This window comes from Lagenorhynchus albirostris, chromosome 17 (assembly GCF_949774975.1).
Source record: "Lagenorhynchus albirostris chromosome 17, mLagAlb1.1, whole genome shotgun sequence".
Taxonomy (NCBI): domain Eukaryota; kingdom Metazoa; phylum Chordata; class Mammalia; order Artiodactyla; family Delphinidae; genus Lagenorhynchus; species Lagenorhynchus albirostris.
The window spans coordinates 22,541,183-22,554,011 of record NC_083111.1 but is presented as its reverse complement, the minus strand read 5'-3'; the positions used below and the strand labels follow the sequence as shown (position 1 = coordinate 22,554,011).

Genomic DNA, 12,829 nt, shown 5'->3' with positions numbered 1-12,829 from the left:
AAGTTGCTGTACCTTGCACTACCTATAAAGAAAAAAAGAAATGGCATATTTGGTAAGCCTCTTTCTTTTTCAATTTAAATTTTAGATTTACAGAAAACATGAGCAGATAGAACAGAGGATTCCCCAATACTCCCTGCCCCTCCATCCCCACCTCTTGTTCTCCTTGTTATTAATGACTTGCATTAGTGTGGTACACTTGCTACAGTTAACGAACCAATCTCGATACATTATTATTAACTAACATCCATCATTTATTCAAATTTCCTTAGTATTAACCTAATGTCCTTTTTCTGTTTCAGGATCAGTATAACACATTACATTTCATTGTTATATCTCCTCAGGCTTCTCTTGATTGTGGTAGTTTCTCATATTTTCTTTGTTTCCAATGACTTTGGCAATTTTGTCGAGTACTGTTTAGATATTTTGCATTATATCCCTTAATTGGGATTTGTCCGGTAATTTTCTCATAATTAGACTGGGGCTATGGATTTTGCAGAGGAAAACCGCAGAGGTAAAATGCCATTCTTATCACATCATATCAAGGATCTACACTATCAACATGACTTATTGCTGTTGCTGTTGACCTTGATCACCTGGCTGAGTTATTGTTGTCAGATTTCTCCACTGTAAAGTTCCTCCTATTGCTTTCCTGCTTGTACTCCTCGAAATGAAGTTGCCGTGCACAGCATCCTTCTTGAGGATGAAATAGCTACATAAATTATTTGGAATCCTTCTACAGAGGAAATTTGTTTATTCTCCCCCACTGATTTTTTTTTGGCTGCGTTGGGTCTTCGTTGCTGTGCGCAGGATTTCTCTAGTTGCGGTGAGCGGGGGCTACTCTCCGTTGCAGTGGCTTCTCTTGTTGCGGAGCACAGGCTCCAGGTGCACGGGCTTCAGTAGTTGCGGCACGTGGGCTCAGTAGTTGTAGATCGTGGGCTCTAGAGCGCAGGCTCAGTAGTTGTTGCACACCGGTTTAGTTGTTCTGTGGCATGCGAGATCTTCCCAGACCGGGGCTCAAACCCGTGTCCCCTGCATTGGCAGGCAGATTCTTAACCACTGCGCCACCAGGGAAGCCCCTCCCCCACTGATTCTCAAATTGATTAATTAAATAATTTCACTGTGGACTTATAGCTATTTATTCTGTACTATGGGTTTTAAGCCAATTCTATTTCATTGATCTTGATGCTTAGATTTTTCCATTTTTGGCCCCTGGGAGTTCTTTCATTTGGGTCCTTTGTTCCTTTGACATTCCCTCATCATTGTGTTTTGTTTGTTTGTTTGAGTACAGTACTTCCTTACTTTCTGGCATTACAAGATGCTCTGGGTTTATTTTGTGTTTAATTTTGCTTAAATCAGTACTTTTGACAATGTGACTGTCTAATACCTATTAATATTTTAGTTAACATATAGTAAACAGTATGTGCTAAGTGCTTTGTTGCATGCTGGGTGTAATGCTATCTATTTTTATCTATAAGCAGGTAATAATCATCTTGATTATCACTCACATTTTTAAGCTCCTTTGTTTTTTACAAAGCTCCCCCCCACCATACATTAGCTCATTTTTAAACCTCACACAATTTTTCTATGATAGATATGGTAGGAATTAATTATGATATCTGTTTCACAGATGAAGAACCTGATCTAGACTTTTAATAGATATTTTTTAAAGGAGAAATGAAACTCTAGCTTATTTTAGTGAGTGCAGCCTCTTTTGAATGCATGCAGCCATTTGTTCAGATTCCCTCTTAATCAATTTTACAGAGAGTTTTCCTGATTAATGCAACATTGTGAGCACAATGAATTTATGTTTTGTTCTCTTACAGATTTATTCTTCATTCCCCTTCTCATTCTGAGCCATGAAAATAATAGAAAGATTTAGTTACATAAAGCCTTGGCTTATTTCAGTTTACTTTAGAATATGATGATGTAAATTGGAGAAAACTCTATGGAATATATTATGATTGCTCCCTTTTTAAGCATAAAATTTTCTAAGAAGTGAAATAAAATTCCAGTATCACAATAAGTAAAATATTTGATGTAAACTAAGAATGTCAATAAACTTGTGAGTTATGGCACCAAATATGTTTTGACAAACACAATTGTGTAGAGACTTTAAAGATTTTAGTACAGTTCTTGTCTTGTAAAATATGAATGCATCACTTTACGGTGAACTTATGATGTTGCAATGATCTCCTTTCAAATGTCTTACTTTGGAAGGAGCTTGACTTAACTTTTTGTCTCTCTTTATTTTTGGATATAGATCCTATAACTTCATGAATAACTCATATGTTTTCTTATAGGACTCTGTTTGATGGACTTTGAAATTACAGATCATGATCTTCCTTTTACTCAGAGGCAAACCCTTTCTTTACTCTGCACTGCACTCTAGTGTTTGCTTGTTGGCGTCCAGGGAGAGTGCTGAGGTGTGAGTTTTACTACAGTGACCTGTACAATGAATAGCTTCAGAGAAGCATTAGGGAATATTCTGGGAAGAGTGCATAGCTGAACTCTATAGGCTCTAGCTGAGCTGTCCCACTGAGCTATAGATAAAAGATGACCACATTTAGACACTTTAATTGAACTGCTTTTGGCTTTCTCCAGGTTTTATGAGAAAAGGGCCTTACAATACTCAGAAATAAAACCTATGCTGTCACCATGTTCAGAATGCTGAAACTGAGTTTTATCTCAAGTGGAAAAATTTTGAACTACATTTAAGGTTGGTTTGTTTGTCGCTTCAAATAGTTTTCCGGAACCACTGTCTTTTGGAGACTCCATTCATTTTTCCTGCTAGTTTTTGACCTGATTTAAGGGGAATGGCAATATATGGAAATCTACCCTTCCATTATCACTGCTTATCTTTGGAGCATCATGGATATGTGCTAGGTGGTTCTTCATAGGGACACACTTTTTGGAATAAAGCTGAAACCTTATGCTAGAAACAATTTTCTATTGAAGAATCTGTGACATGTTTGTAGGAACAAACCTGGACAAACCATAAATGTGATAAGTAAAAAGCAGAGTCAGATTTGCAGGCCAGGTTTATCAACACAATGAACTGGGTGATTTCTTGACATATGACAAACTCATTTACTGTTTGTCCAGGAAACAATCTGACATTTTCCCAGGGATCTTACGTGCATTTTAAAAGATTTAAGTAATATATGGCCAGAGCATTCAGTGTCAGTAGTTGCAGAAGATTAATCAGTTTTGGAGGGATTTAATTCATCAAAATTTATTGATCTCCAACTATGTGCCATACGCCTTCCATGAGGTAGAGGATATGAATAATCTGTTTTCAAAGGACCCAGAGTCTTTTCATTAAAAAAATTAAATAATAATTCAAGGGAGATTATTAGTATAATAGTAATCAAAGTAAATCTAACAGAAGAGTGACTATTTCCAACTAGGAATCAAAATGGCTTCACGGAGGAAAGTGTTGTTTATAAAGTTCCAACTTTACGTAGTCCACATAACAATGGTATGATCCCCATTTTACATGAAAGAAAATGAACCTAGAAAAGTTAAGTACTTGCCTAGTATCATAAAATTAAGCCAGGTATTTAAAAGGGAGTTGAGGCTAAATAACGAGTACAAACAGGTGCATTGTACTTTTCTCTCTGCCATGTGTGTTTAAAATTATACATAATTATACATATACACTGTTGGTAAGAATAATTCCAAAACCTCTTTCTCTTTTCAACTAACCATTATCAGGGTCCAAAAATAGAGATGGCAAACCAACCTATAAAATTGTTATTATTATATCCCTTTCACGTATGAGAAAATGGGGGCTTAAAATGTGTTAAGTGACTTGCTTGGTATTAAGCAAACAAATGGATCCAGAATTTGTATGTGGGTCTTTTTTAACCTTTTTATTATATATATATATATATATATATATATATATATATATATATATATATAGTTTTGCTTTTCTTTTTTAAAAGGTTGTGTTATAAACACTTAACATGAGATCTACCCTGTTAACAAATTTTTAAGTGCATAATACAGTATTGTTAACTATGGGCACAATGTTGTACAGCAGGTATCTAGAATTTTCTATCTTGCTTAACTGAAATTTTATGCCTGTTGATGATCAATTCCCCACTGCCCCCTCTCTGCAGTCCCTGGTCACCACCATTCCACTTTGATTCCAGGAATTTGACAATTTTAGAGACCTCATATGAGGGGGATCATGCATGTCCTTCTGTGACTAGCTTGTTTCAATTAGCATGATGTCATCCAGTTTCATCCATATTGCTGCATATAGCAGGATTTCCTTCTCCTTTAAGGTTGAATAATATTCCATTGTATGTATATGCCACATTTTCTTTATCCGTTTATCCATAGATAGACCTTTAGGTTATTTCCACATTTTGGCTATTATGAATAATGCTGCAATGAACATGGGAGCACATATATATCTTTGAGATCTTGATTTTAATTATTTTGGTTAAATCCCAGAAATGGGATTGCTGGATCATATGGTAGTTTTATTTTTAAATTTTTTTGAGGAAACTTCATACTATTTTCCATAGCAGCTGCATCATTTTACATTCCCACCAGTAGTATATTGTGGGTAATTTTAAGCACTCATTGTAGACAGAAAAGTACAGTGCATCTGCATGACCCATTATTCAGCCCCAACACTCGTTAGCTCACAGCCACACTTGCATTTAATCAAACTTCCTTTACATCTCTGCCTACCGAATTGTTTTGAAGCAAATCCCATACCTAATATTTCATGCATAAATATTTGAGTATGTGTCTCTGAAAGAAAAAAACTCTTGTTAATGAACCCAGTCATGGCGCCCTTTTCATACATAAGAAAACCTAGTTATGTCTTACATCATCAAATATCTAGTCAGTATTTTCTCATGCATGTTTTATTTCATTTTTGTTTGTTTATAGACGTTATGTTGCTGGTTTGTTCTAATTGGGATTCCAACAGGGTGCACCACTGCATTCTGTTAGTACGTCTCATGGATATTTTAATTTCATAGGCTACCTTAACTTACACTAAAAAAATTTTGAGATTGATCTGTTGAAAAAAATTGAGTAATTTGTCTTGTGACCTTTCCTGCTTTCTGGATATCGCTGATTGTACTCTCATTTTTTAAAGAAAACCTCTTCCTCTATTCCCCGTGTATTTCCTGTACTGGTGGTTAGATCAAGAGGCTGGATCCATATTTAGGTTACATTTTTGGCAAGACTACTTCATAAATGGTGTTCTAAACTTCCATCGAGAGGCATAATGTCCAGTTATCTACTGCTGTGGCGTTAGGTGCCGCTGAGGATAATTTCCCAGGTCCAGAGTTTACTTTGGGGTTTGCAAAATGGTTATATTCCGATTATGTAATTACATCTTTATATGTTAGTTGGAATACCTCCATAGACAGAATTTTTTCTCATCAACTTTTGAATACCCTGAGGTATAGTTTTTACTATAAAAACAAGTAATCTGTATGATTCTTTCCCTTTATTTATCAGTTTTTAGAACAAGGAGTTGGTTTCCTAGCATCCTCCAAAGGTGATCTTTTTTTAAAACATGATCATTGGAATTCCTGGATTTTTTACGTATTTTATTGATTTCAACCCACTGATGTTTTTACTCTTATTGGTGCTGAGGATGACTCATCTTTGTGCAGTGGGAGCCACTTTAAGATGTTTCATGAGTCCTTTTGACACTATTCCAATAATTTTTGATAACTTCCTTGTTTTCTGGAATGACAAAATACTAAGATTCATCTTGTAAATTGCCTGCCCCTGACTTTTATATCTGTCTCCTTTACATGTTACCTCTCATCACATATAAGTAATAATTTTATTTAAATATAGCTTAATCTCCCATTGTATGTGCATATATACACACACACGTATACAGACTCCCTTTTTCAGATAAATGGTAATACGATATATAGTATACATGTTGCTTATACTACTTGTTGTTTTCATTTAACAATATATCCTGGAGATCACATATTAGAAAGCACTCTTTTTTTTTTTTTTTTAACCAGCTGTATGGTGCTCCATAGTAAGTATCTCAAAATTAATTCAATTCATCATGTATTAATGGACATTTAGGTTGTTTCTGGTTTTTACCTTTTTAAATCATGCAGTAAATATCCATATGTATGCATATTTTCATGTTTATCTTTTAGCTAGATTCCTAGAGAAGGGCAAAACATAAAAACATATGTAAAATCATTAAATAATGCCAAATTGCCCTCCATTGGGTTCATAACATTTTGCATTCTTTTTAGAAACACATATGTGCCTGTTTCCTCTTAGTCTTACCAACTAAATCTGTGATCACACTCTTGATTTTTTGTCAGTGTGATAAATAAGATATATCTGTGTAATATTAATTTGTATTTCTCTTATTATGAACTATTTTTTAAATTATGAGACATATAGAGTCCTAAACGTATGAGAAACTGCATTGCCTGTATTGCCTTTTCTACTCACGTCTCTAGCCTGTTTTTCTTTTTTTTTTTTTAACATCTTTATTGGAGTATAATTGCTTTACAATGGTGTGTTAGTTTCTGCTTTATAACAAAGTGAATCAGCTATACATATACATATATCCCCATATCTCCCCCTTCTTGCGTCTCCCTCCCTATCCCACCCCTCTAGGTGGTCACAAAGCACTGAGCTGATCTCCCTGTGCTATGCGGCTGCTTCCCACTAGCTATCTATTTTACATTTGGTAGTGTATATATGTCCATGCCACTCTCTCACTTCGTCCCAGCTTACCCTTCTCCCTCTCTGTGTCCTCAAGTCCATTCTCTACATCTGCATCTTTATTCCTATCCTGCCCTTAGGTTCTTCAGAACCTTCTTTTTTTAGATTCCATATATACGTGTTAGCGTATGGTATTTGTTTTTCTCTTTCTGACTTCACTCTGTATGACAGATTCTAGGTCCATCCACCTCACTACAGATAACTCAATTTCATTTCTTTTTATGGCTGAGTAATATCCCATTGTATATATGTGCCACATCTTCTTTATCCATTCATCTGCTGATGGACACTTAGGTTGCTTCCATGTCCTGTCTGGCCTGTTTTTTAAATAGCATTGTTTTTATTTTAATTTTGCTTATGAAGTTGTATTTGCCATGCTTTTTTTTCTTTGGCTGTGCCACCATGCAGCATGTGGGATCTTAGTTCCTCTACCAGGGGTCGAACCCTTGCCTCCCACAGTGGAAGTGCAGAGTCCTAACCACTGGACCACCAGGGAAGTCCCTGCCATGCATGTTTAATCTTTATGTAGTCAAATTTACTAATGATTTTCCCTACTGCTTCAATATTTTGAGCAGGAAGAGAATTTTCCTTGCCTCTCAGTTATAAGGATATTCAGAAATGTTTGTACTTGTGTAATTTCATTTTTTATATTTAAATTTCTAATTCCTTTAGAATTTTCACTGATTTCTGGTGTCAGAAATGAATTCAATTTCTATTATTTTCATGTACTTATCCAGTTATCCCAGCACCATTTATTAAAGTGCCCATATTTCCCACTTGATTTGTGACTTCACCTTTGTTGAATACTACCAGCAATTGCATATATTTCTGGATTCTCTATTCTTTCTTATGGACCTGCCTGGCTACTCATATGCCAACATCACACTGTGTTGATTATAGAGACCTTAGGATATGCTTATATATCTAATTGGGCCAGCAATCCCCTTGCCTCACTGTTGCTCTTCTTTTTCAAGTGAATGTAGGTCTTTGAACACCAAATTCAATTCCTTCAGTAAGATGTCACAAAAACAGAATGTTTAGACTCTTTTAAATAGGAAAATAAGAAAGTAAACCTGTGAAGGAATTTGATGGCAAAAATGGGTCAAGAATAATTTTGTTTTTGGTATTTGTTTTAATTAAAAGACTAAGAAGAACCAAGCCTACTGAGTCCACTTAGCTTTTTTTGTCTTCTATAGATCCCCTTAGAGAAGTGATGTATTATCCTGATTTAGCAATCAAAATTTCCATCGTGTAGATCCCTTGATTAGGTCTGATTGTGTTTGAAAACACTAGAAGAATTAAGATTTATTAGTGATAACACCCTTCTGACACCTGGCAGTAAAGCCCTGGATAGCTGTGTAAGATCCAAAGCATGGTGATGTGGTTGCTATGTTGGAATATATTGGAGAGTGTGTGTATCTGTGTGTGTGTGTGTGTGTGTGTGTGTGTGTACACATTCTTCACCACTATTCACTAGAATACAGTGAGGTTTAACGTTCATGTTGTCAGTCTCAAAAATTCAAAGATATTTCTTAACATGGTAATCTGAGGGGAGAAAACAATAATTACAATGTGTGGAGATCCTAACTTCTGACAGTTGTAGCTGCAAAGAATTTTACTAAGGAACTATTTGAGCAAAATGTTGGGTTTTCAGGTTGAGCATTTTTGTCATAAGTGATCCTGTTTTTAAAAGCTTGATTGTGGGTGGCGGGTGGTCGTTGGGCTCAGTCAGAGGATGGCCGCGGCCACGGCGGGTGGATCTCTGGGCCAGTCCCCTGGCCCTGCTGTCTGGGCTGCATCGCAGCCACTGCAGAGGTGAGGGGACTCGCGGCGCCACCAGGCCGTGCTCTTCTTCCTCAACAACATCTCCCTGGATGGGCTTCCTTCGAGTTTCTGGAAGACACGGTGGGATGTGCCTCCCTTCAAAGAACCAAACATACATCTGGATCCCCAAGACACAAAGGCCCGAAGAAGACTCACTTCATCAATAATATGAGGCAGTACAACTCCAGGAACAGCAGGATCATGCTCATCTGAGCCAAGCAGTCCATGTGTGCGGCCTTCTCTGTCTTGCCCTGTGGAGAAGGCCTGTGCGTCAGTGACCTGAGGGTGGACAGCCAGAAGCAGAGACATGCATCCGGTGATGTTTCCATATCATCTGAGATGGTCTTCCAGTTGGAAGACATTGAGCTGGGGGCGGATGGAAAGGTTGTGTCTTACCAAGATCCTGTACCCCACCAACACCCTGGTCACTCTCAAGCTGGCCCACTGCCTCAGCCCTGACTCAGAGTGCCCTGTGCTCTGCTGGGGTCCAGATGCAAACCTGTCCTGCCCAGGGTGGCACTAGCTGGCTCAGAACTAGGGGCCGATGTGGGGGATTCCCTGTTGTACAATCCCAACCTCCTGGCTGACCCTCAGTGACCCTGCGGCAAGCACAAGTACATCCTCATCTTCGCATCCTACATGACCACAGTGATAGAGTATGTGAAGCTCTCCCACCTCAAGAAGGACATGAAGGAGACCTTCTGGGAGAAGTTCCCGCACATCAAGCTGATGCTGAGCAAGATTAGGAGTTGAAAATGAGAGATGCAGAACTTGTCCCAGGAGTGTGTTTTGAAGCCTGTGACAGTGCCGATGGCCTATGTGTACTTTGAGAAGCTGGTCCTGCAGGGCAAACACAACAAGCAGAACTGCAAGCTGCTGAAAAAACAGCAGAGGAAGGAGCAAGGTAAAAGCCCACCAGACCAAACAAATGAAGAAGAAATAGGCAGTCTACCTGAAAAAGAATGATAGAAAAGATGATCCAAAATAATCTTGGATATAGAATGGAGAAAATACAAGAAATGTTTAAAAAGGACCTAGAAGAACTAAAGAGCAAACAAACAATGATGAACAACACAATAAATGAAATTAAAAATTCTCTAGAAGGAATAAATAGCAGAATAACTGAGGCAGAAGGACGGGTAAGTGACCTGGAAGATAAATAGTGGAAATAATTACCACAGAGCAGAATAAAGAAAAAAGAATGAAAATAGTTGAGGGCAGTCTCAGAGACCTCTGGGACAACATTAAATGCACCAACATTCGAATAATAGGGGTCCCAGAAGAAGAAGAGAAAAAGAAAGGGATGGAGAAAATATTTGAAGAGATTATAGTTGAAAACTTCCCTAATATGAGAAAGGAAATAGTTAATCAACTCCATGAAGCACAGAGAGTCCCATACAAGATAAATCCAAGGAGAAACATGCCAAGACACATATTAATCAAACTATCAAAAATTAAATACAAAGAAAAAATATTAAAAGCTGCAAGGGAAAAACAACAAATAACATACAAGGGAATCCCCATAAGGTTAACAGCTGATCTTTCAGCAGAAACTCTGCAGGCCAGAAGGGAGTGGCAGGACATATTTAAAGTGATGAAGGGGAAAAACCTAAAACCAAGATTACTCTACCCAGCAAGGATCTCATTCAGATTTGACGGAGAAATTAAAACTTTACAGACAAGCAAAAGCTAAGACAATTCAGCACCACCAAACCAGCTTTACAAGTGCTAAAGGAACTTCTCTAAGTAGGAAAAACACAAGAGAAGGAAAAGACCTACAAAAACAAACCCAAAACAATTAAGAAAATGGTAAAAGGAACATATCGATATCGATATGTTCGATATCGATAACTACCTTAAATGTAAATGGATTAAATGCTATTGATAACTACCTTAAATGTAAATGTATTAAATGCTATCGATAACTACCTTAAATGTAAATGGATTAAATGCTCCAACCAGAAGACATAGACTGGCTAAATGGATACAAAAACAAGACCTGTATATATGCTGTCTACAAGAGACCCACTTCAGACCTATGTACATATACAGACTGAAAGTGATGGGATAGAAAAATATATTCCATGCAAATGGATATCAGAAGAAAGCTGGAGTAGCAATTCTCATATCAGACAAAATAGGCTTTAAAATAAAGACTATTATAAGAGACAGAGAAGGACACTACATAATGACCAAGGGATCAATCTAAGAAGAAGATATAACAATTGTAAATATTTATGCACTCAACATAGGAGCACCTCAATACATAACACAAATGTTAACACTTATAAAAGGGGAAATTCACAGTAACACAATCATAGTAGAGGACTTTAAACCCCATTTGCACCAATAGATAGATCATCCAAAATGAAAACAAACAAGGAAACACAAGGTTTAAATGCTTTAAACAAGATGGACTTAATTGTTATTTATAGGACATTCCATCCCCAAACAAGAGAATACACTTTCTTCTCAAGTGCTCAAGGAACATTCTCCAGGATAGATCATATCTTGGGTCACAAATCAAGCCTGAAGAAATTTAAGAAAATTGAAATTGTATCAAGTATCTTTTCCGACAACAGTGCTATGAGACTAGATATCAATTGGAGGAAAAAATCTGTAAAAAATACAAACACATGGAGGCTAAACAATACACTACTTAATAACGAAGTGATCACTGAAGAAATCAAAGAGAAAATCAAAAAATACCTGGAAACAAATGACAATGAAAACACGATGACCCAAAACCTATTGGATGCAGCAAAAGCAGTTCTAAGAGGGAAGTTTATAGCAATACGATCCTACCTCAAGAAACAAGAAACCTCTCAAATAAACAACCTAACCTTACATCTAAAGCAATTAGAGAAAGAAGAACAAAAAAAACCCCAAAGTTAGCAGAAGGAAAGAAATCATAAAGATCAGATCAGAAATAAATGAAAAAGAAATGAAGGAAACAAAAGCAAAGATCAATAAGACTAATAGCTGGTTCTTTGAGAAGATAAACAAAATTGATAAACCACTAGCCAGACTCATTAAGAAAAAAAGGGAGAAGATGCAAATCAAGAGAATTAGAAATTGAAAAGGAGAAGTAAAAGCTGATACTGCAGAAATACAAAGGATCATGAGAGATTACTAGAAGAAACTCTATGCCAATAAAATGGACAACCTGGAAGAAATGGACAAATTCTTAGAAAAGCACAACCGTCTGAGATTGAACAAGGTAAAAATAGAAAATATATACAGACCAATCACAAGCACTGAAATTGAAACTGTGATTAAAAATCTTCCAACATGGGATGGGGAGGGTGGGAGGGAGGGAGACGCAACAGGGAAGACATATGGGAACATATGTTTATGTATGACTGATTCACTTTGTTATAAAGCAGAAACTAACACACCATTGTAAAGCAATTATACCCCAATAAAGATGTAAAAAAAAAAAAAATCTTCCAACAAACAAAAGCCCAGGACCAGATGGGTCACAGGTGAATTCTATCAAATATTTAGAGAAGAGTTAACACCTATCCTTCTCAAACTCTTCCAAAATATAGCAGAGGGAGGAACACTCCAAAACTCATTCTACGAGGCCACCATCACCCTGATACCAAAACCAGACAAAGATGTCACAAAGAAAGAAAACTACAGGCCAATATCACTGATGAACATAGATGCAAAAATCCTCAACAAGATACTAACAAACAGAATCCAACAGCACATTAAAAGGTTCATACACCATGATCAGTGGGGTTTATCCCAGGAATGCAAGGATTCTTTAATATATGCAAATCAATCAATGTGATAAACCATATTAACACACTGAAGGATAAAAACCATATGATCATCTCAATAGATGCAGAAAAAGCTTTCAATAAAATTCAACACCTATTTACGAAAAAAACTCTCCAGAAAGTAGGCACAGAGGGAACTTACCTCAACATAATAAAGGCCATATATGACAAACCCACAGCCAACATTGTTCTCAATGGTGAAAGACTGAAACCATTTCCTCTAAGATCAGGTAGAAGACAAGGTTGTCCATTCTCACCAGTGTTACTCTACATAGTTTTGGAAGTTTTAGCCACATCAACCAGAGAAGAAAAAGAAATAAAAGGAATCCAACTCAGAAAAGAAGAAGTAAATCTGTCACTGTTTGCAGATGACATGATAATATACATAGAGAATCCTAAAGATGCTCCCAGAAAACTACTAGAACTAATCAATGAATTTGGTAAAGTAGCAGGATACAAAATTGATGCATAGA

General features: G+C 36.8%; 1 pseudogene; it reads left to right on the top strand.

The window, feature by feature from the left end:
* Nucleotides 1-483: 483 nt before the first annotated feature.
* Nucleotides 484-12,829, top strand: part of LOC132507937 (CDK5 and ABL1 enzyme substrate 2-like) — a 42,191-nt pseudogene continuing 29,845 nt past the window's right edge.